We start from the raw sequence: 6,680 nt of genomic DNA on the forward strand, positions 1-6,680 counted from the left end.
CCCAGCTTTTAAGGCGTCTGCCCCGCCCACCAATCAGTGGTGCGCCTCTCGCTACACCCGATGTACAGCGTGGGGGAGGGTGAAACACCATCCCACTACAGGAAGTTTTTTTTTTTGCCCTCTTTTACGGATTTTATTCTGGAATCGGGATAGTTGTGAGTGGAATCAGTTTGTGTTGTGTTGCTCTTGCCGTGTGGCTGGACACATAAACCAATCAAACCTGTTGTACTTTTATCGGCACAGAGGTTTGTGAAATCACCTCACAAGCTCTCTCCTCGATTAGGGAAATGGCTAAAGGGCAAATCCACCTAATTTGTCACTACCTTCCTCATCTTTAATTGACTAAAAACTACAACACCTAGACACTTCAAACCTGGACTGGATTATTCTGTTTTAATAGCAGAATATTTTAATCTATGTTTGGGATTTGTGAAACTTTTACGTAATTTGTGAAACTTCACTAAAATTTAGATTAGTATTGTTATTATGCAATAGTCAGCCACATCCCTACCTCCTCTCAGACTCCTACTGACTGACTACTGACCAGCTCTCCGTCTAACGAGTCCGAGAAACCTCTAACCCCCCGAGTATTACTACAGATGAGTGTATAGAGAGTATTTTATTTAAGCTGGAAGCAAGAAAGATGCGCTCTAACCACCTTCAGATCCTGAGATTATGACCTTTTACAGTTAATGGGTCAGACATCCAAATAGCCCGTGGTAGCCTGACTCCAGAAACCACCCCGGTTAACGGTAGCTCTTTCTCTATTAATAACGTGCACTTGTTACAGTCTAGATAATTTTAGAGACTCGGCGCGAGTCCCAAGGTCATTATTTATCATAACTAAAGACATGTCTGAAGCCCCCAATTCACTAGGATMATGAAAATTGATTTTATTTTAACCAAAAGAATTTATTCTTCTTATGACTTAATTAATTTAACTGTCCACAGCATCAATTAGACTTTAATATTTTATTTGCAAGCTTTAGCAGGGGAAAATGACATACAGCTACTTCAATCAAGAATCAAAAGATTAAAATATAAAAGAATTTTAGAAAACACACTTCCCTCTAGTCCCTATACTGTGTCACTGGACCTTAAGAGAGGCTTTGGGATGCAGTTCCACTCTTTCCCAGATGCTGAGTTGATCTTGGCAGCAGAAAACTTTAAATTCCATGGTCAGGGACCCATCTTGCCATAGCAAAGTCCTTTTTAGAATAAATCCAAAGTTGAACTGGTGAGAATTCTTCATGAGCTCAGTTCTTTATCCATAGGCRATCTTTGTCTATCCCCCATGTCTACTGCAGAATTATTGAAATGTTTCTTGGGCTGAGAGTTAGGCAGGTGTCGAATCAGAACCCCGGGTTGTGGATAAACGGATCTTGTTCCTTTCTAGAGCAGTGCAAAGTCTTCACCTTCCCATGGTTTCAAAGTATAGCCCCAATCTTGATTCTGCATCTTCTTGTGGTCTTGACTCGAACGCTGCTGGAACGAAGAACCCCGTTCTTCTCTCGCCTGCGCTTTTTATACTCTCAGTATTTCAGTCGTGTGCACATCTGCGACTTACACAATTATCTACTTCTGCATCTTGGTTGTGCATGCACTGGCTGCTTACACAATCTCCCGTTGCACCATTTCCTTTGACGTCAACCGCCTTGGTTAACCGTTATCTTCTTCCCTACTCAGTTCCTGAACTTCCTCTTTTACTCTTGCTGTAGCTCCTATCTGMRCTTAACATCTGGTGCTTTTGCTTRTTTYACAAYCCCATTTCCTGTTTCTTCTGTACTCACAGTTCTTACTCTCATGCAGCCTCTGGGTTTGCGACACAGGATTAAGACATCTCATCTAACTTGAATAAGACTATTCATTTATGATTTCTTACATTTWCTCCTTAAATCAAGTTCACACAATTCATTACATTGATTAGTGGTACATTATCAAAATAAGGATTACACAAGTTTTAATCACATCAAATCATAATTCTGAATCATTTGTTTCTTCTGGATTTCTATTACAATAAAGATTATATAAATTTCAATCAACATTAAATCATTATTCAAGATTACTTGTTGCCTCTGGGCTTTTGTGATCTTTTTTTCTGTGTGTCCTGGAAAGATCTCAATCAGTTCCAACCAGGTTTCACGACAGTATTCACACTTGCTCCATGCAGTTTTTTTTTCAAATTCAAATTCAATTCTAATGCAAAACCACTTTATTAATCCTAAAGGAAAATTAAATGTTGGTGTAACTCATTAATTCTTCAAAGAGTTATTGTAGATGGTGATGCCTGTTGGAAGGAAAGATCTGCTAAGCGAAGTGAAGTTTCACAAATCAGAAACAAATTTCACGAATTCCAAACATGGTTTTAAATATTCTATTAATTGAAAATAATGTGGTCCAGGTCTGAAGAGTCTAGGTAGTGTAGATTTGGAATTAAAGTTCTAGTGTGATCAAAATAAAAAAATGTGATGAAATCATCCTTTTTTAAGTTCCACAAATCACAGACATGGTTCTAGATATTCTGCTATTAGAGCAGAATAATATAGTCCAAGTTTGAAGTCTCTAGGTGTATTTTAGGAACTGAAGCAGTTCTAGTGTGATCTAGGTGCAAAAAAGTGGTAAAATCAACCTTTGTTGAGGTTTCACAAATCTGATAAAGGTTTCACAAATCACAAACATGGTTCTAAATATTATGAGATTAAAACAGAATAATCCAGTCCAGTTTTGAAGTGTCTAGGTGTTATAGTTTTTTAATTAGAGCAGATCTCATGTGACCGAGACTGAAAAAAAAGGTAAAAATGGCCATTTATGGAACTTTCACAAATCAGAAAAAGGTTTCACAAATCCCAAAGATGGTTATAAATATTCTGCTATTTGTTGAGAATAATCCAGTCCAGGTTTAAAGTGTCTAGGTGTTGTAGTTTTGGAGCTGGAGCAGTTGTAGTATGAGTCAGTTGCAAAAAAGTGGTAAAATCAACCTTTATTGAAGTTTCACAAATCAGATAAAAGTTTTGCAAACATGGCTCTAAATATTCTGCTATGAGAGCAGAATAATCCAGTCCAGGTTAGAAGAGGCCAGTGTGTTTAGTTGATTAAAGATGCGGAAGGTAAAGAAAAATTAGGTGGAGTCGCCCTTTAGCTATTTCCCAAATCAGAAGCCGAAATTGAAAACCAACTTCAGCTTCTTTCGTCACAACCACTAATGCTCTCTGACTCTTGTCACTATGGTAACGTTTACACATCCCTACTTTCATAAAAAAAAATTAACTCACAATAACGACAAATTAACTGGAGCCCTGAGCTTGTTTTTCTGCAACTCCCATCTAGGAGACCATGACACCCAAAGTGTTGCTTATATCCACAACCTGCTTGGTCTCTACGTGGTGAAGCAGCTTGAAGCTTCATTGCCTCATTAGCAGCCGGTCGCCGCATGTTACGCAGAGCGGCTTGTAATGTGGGACTCACCTACCGGTCCGGGATAAATCCATTCTCCTGTCTCTTCTCTGGGCCTTTTCCCCTTTGCAAAGAAACTTTCCAAAGACATCTGATCTGTTTCTGACTCATTTTGCTGCTTGTGGGCTCAATGTTGGCGCGCAAGTAACCGAGAGAATCCGGTTATTTGATTTTCAAAATGAAAGATTATCCAAACTCAGATAGTATATAAAACGAAAATATTTAATTATTTCTTGTGCGGCCCGGTACCAATTGGTCCATGGACTGGTACTGATCCGCGACTGGGGACGACTGATTTAATGGTTACAACAGTCCAAAAAGAAAAAAAAAACGTTTGTAATTTTTGCATGTTTTGTGTTCCATTATTGTCTGGAAAATCCTAAATAGCATTTTAGTGTCRTTCCTCTCTGCCCCAGCCTCCAGGTTCTGCGTGATACATTTGCTGTAACAGCGCATTGCACAGCACTCCTCCTGTGGCTCCACAACTCAGACGGCTGCTGCATAGATTTGTGACACTTAATATTAAAGATTATAATGGCGTTTAGTTGTGCAACTTTACGGACATTTTAATTCATGGCTGTTTTCACGTTTATTCCGCTGTTCGTGTTAGCCTCGATGTGTGACGTTTTCCGGCGTCATTCACAGCACATATTACCTTGACATTAACGAAGACAGCGGGACAGATCATCCGGGAATAGATGGACAGGGAGAACCTKACTAAGACTAAATGGATGTCAGACAAATACTTTTGGCTCATTTGTCTGCTTATTTCCAAGCCCAAACGAGCAACTTCACGTTCAAAAACAACCCCAAAMAAACAGCAACCCGTGACTTAAATTTGCAACCAACTTTAGAAAACAACAAGCCCAAAACCAATTATAATAATCGGACTTGGCGACAGAAACTCAAAATAATTGCTGTTTTTCCAGCAACAAATTGCGCATCTCTCTCCATTGTTTACATTTATGTCGCTGCTGATGTCTGTCACATAGAAACGGAGGTCATTCCCCAAGAAGCACAGAGGAAATAAAATTACAAAAGAAAATAGTAAAGCACAGTAATTTGGATAAGTACCTTTAATCTGATTACTGGATTTGAAATAGAAACAAATTAGATTACTCGTTACTAAAAAGTGGTCTGATTAGAGTAACATGTTACAAAGCAGCGTGTTACTGACATCACTGGCCAAGGACACTCCTTATTTAGTAAAGTTGATCACATAAGTAGTATACCATCCCCAGATATTCTTTTTGGAGTGGAAAAAATGCCGTGGCACATACATGTTGGCATCCTGCTTATTCATATGGTCCTCCTGAAATGGCGAGGCAGGACACAAATATAGATAAGAATAGTTACTTTAATGTTTAGGTTTCGGTTTAATCAAATCCTTTTGTGTATCTTAGAGCTCTGGTCATTTCTGTATTCAGGTCTTTATCCCGTTGCCCTGCATTAGTCTCACCTGGATTAGTCAGTTCCTTATCTCATTGACTTATTTAGAACCACATAAGATCCAAAACGTCAGAAATCATGGAACAGGTCTGAGCTTTGCTATTAAAACTGCTACTGCCTAGTTCAAAAGCTCATCCAGGACTCATCCTGTCATGAAGTGTGGTTGTTTGATGGTGAGGATGATCTGCGGAGGGCAGCCAAGAAGCTGCACTGACCCACAAATAGGCTTCAGAGGTCGACCAGAAGGCCACACAGACCTACAAAGAGGCTGCGGAGGGTGGCCCAAAGGCCGGCAGGACCACAAAGAGGCTGCCCGGAGGCACAAGGAAGTCCAGGAGCGCTGGCAGACCCCACAAGTATGTGCTCGGGCTCTCGGAGGCTAGCTGGTGCCTCGGGGAGGCTACTTTCAGGCTGAGCACTGGAAAGCTCAGACGGAGCATTGGGGGAAGCTGGAGGCTCACTTACTGGGGCTGGAGCTGTGGCTGGTGCTGAAGACGGAGGGGAGATTTGGGCAGTGGAGGTGGACGAAGAATGTAAAGCCGACAGCTTCGATGGAAGTGGCTCCCCAGCCATTACGGCCAGAGCTACCTGCCGTTCCCACCTTGCCTCCTCCAGCAACTCTACCAAGTCCAGAGAAGGGAGATGAGGTGTCCAATCCTCTAAGGCTAACACACATCTGGTTGCTAATCCAAGGCGTCTGCAAGCAGAGTATGGTTTGGCAGTAGTGTCTATATAGTCCTTGACTGTAGATTTTAAATATTTAAACTCTTTCTCAAAAAGCAAATCTTGTTGTAAATGTTTGTCCTTCCCGTGACCTCACTGTTACTTTAGTCCGGTCCCTCTGTCATGAAGTGTGGTTGTTTGATGGTGAGGATGGATGCTGTGAACCCAGGTAGTAGTGGAAAAATTATGGTTTTATAGAAGTTCAAAAAGAGTACAAAGTCCATGCAGGACTCATACAACTGGACAGCAATGACCCAACGGAAAAACAGACACAGGTGGGACTAAATACACAGGTTCGGAAACAAGGGACAGCTGGAGACAATAAAGGGTTAGACGCGATGACACAGGGACTAATTAACACCCAGAAAACCAAATCCTTACATCCAAGGGTTCACAGAAAAACCCAATACACCTAAAACATAGTAGACTTCACTGCCTCATTTAAGGTCAGAGTTCATTATTCAATGTTTAGACACTCCTGTGGCCTTACTCCTTGTCTAAATAGCCCAGGGCCCTCCGTGAACTTAGTTTCCTTCCATGCTGTTTGCATTGTGATGGTGGGACCTGGTGGGAGGGGTTGGTCTAGACAGGAGACCCATATGTCCAGCATAAGAAAACTATTATCTGATATTTGTGTCAGCCAGTCTTTCTCTTTCTGTCTTTCATGTCTTTCAGCTATATGAATACATGTTCATACAGCTGATTTTTAGTTTATGTGTAATTTGGGTTTGCAGGACCTTCTGTTTTAGAATAGTAAGTACCACTCTTTAACTTTTGTCTCCTGTTTTTTGAACCTGCCCCCAACTGCAACTCTTTCCATTCCATAACCCTTTCTGACATGTGATAAGATCCTCCTTTCATACCATTGACCAATATTTTTTTCTCATTCACTGCTTAGTTTTGGTGATTACTGATATTAGCTATGAGTCAAAGGTCATGTATTAAAGTTGGCAACTGTTTAACCATTTCTTCATGACTTCAAGATAAAAAGTTAAAGGATACCCAATGTCCTGAAACTCCAAGAATGAAAACATTTTCCTTTTTTCGCGGAAGAT

Source organism: Poecilia reticulata, linkage group LG6 (assembly GCF_000633615.1).
Source record: "Poecilia reticulata strain Guanapo linkage group LG6, Guppy_female_1.0+MT, whole genome shotgun sequence".
NCBI classification, from domain to species: domain Eukaryota; kingdom Metazoa; phylum Chordata; class Actinopteri; order Cyprinodontiformes; family Poeciliidae; genus Poecilia; species Poecilia reticulata.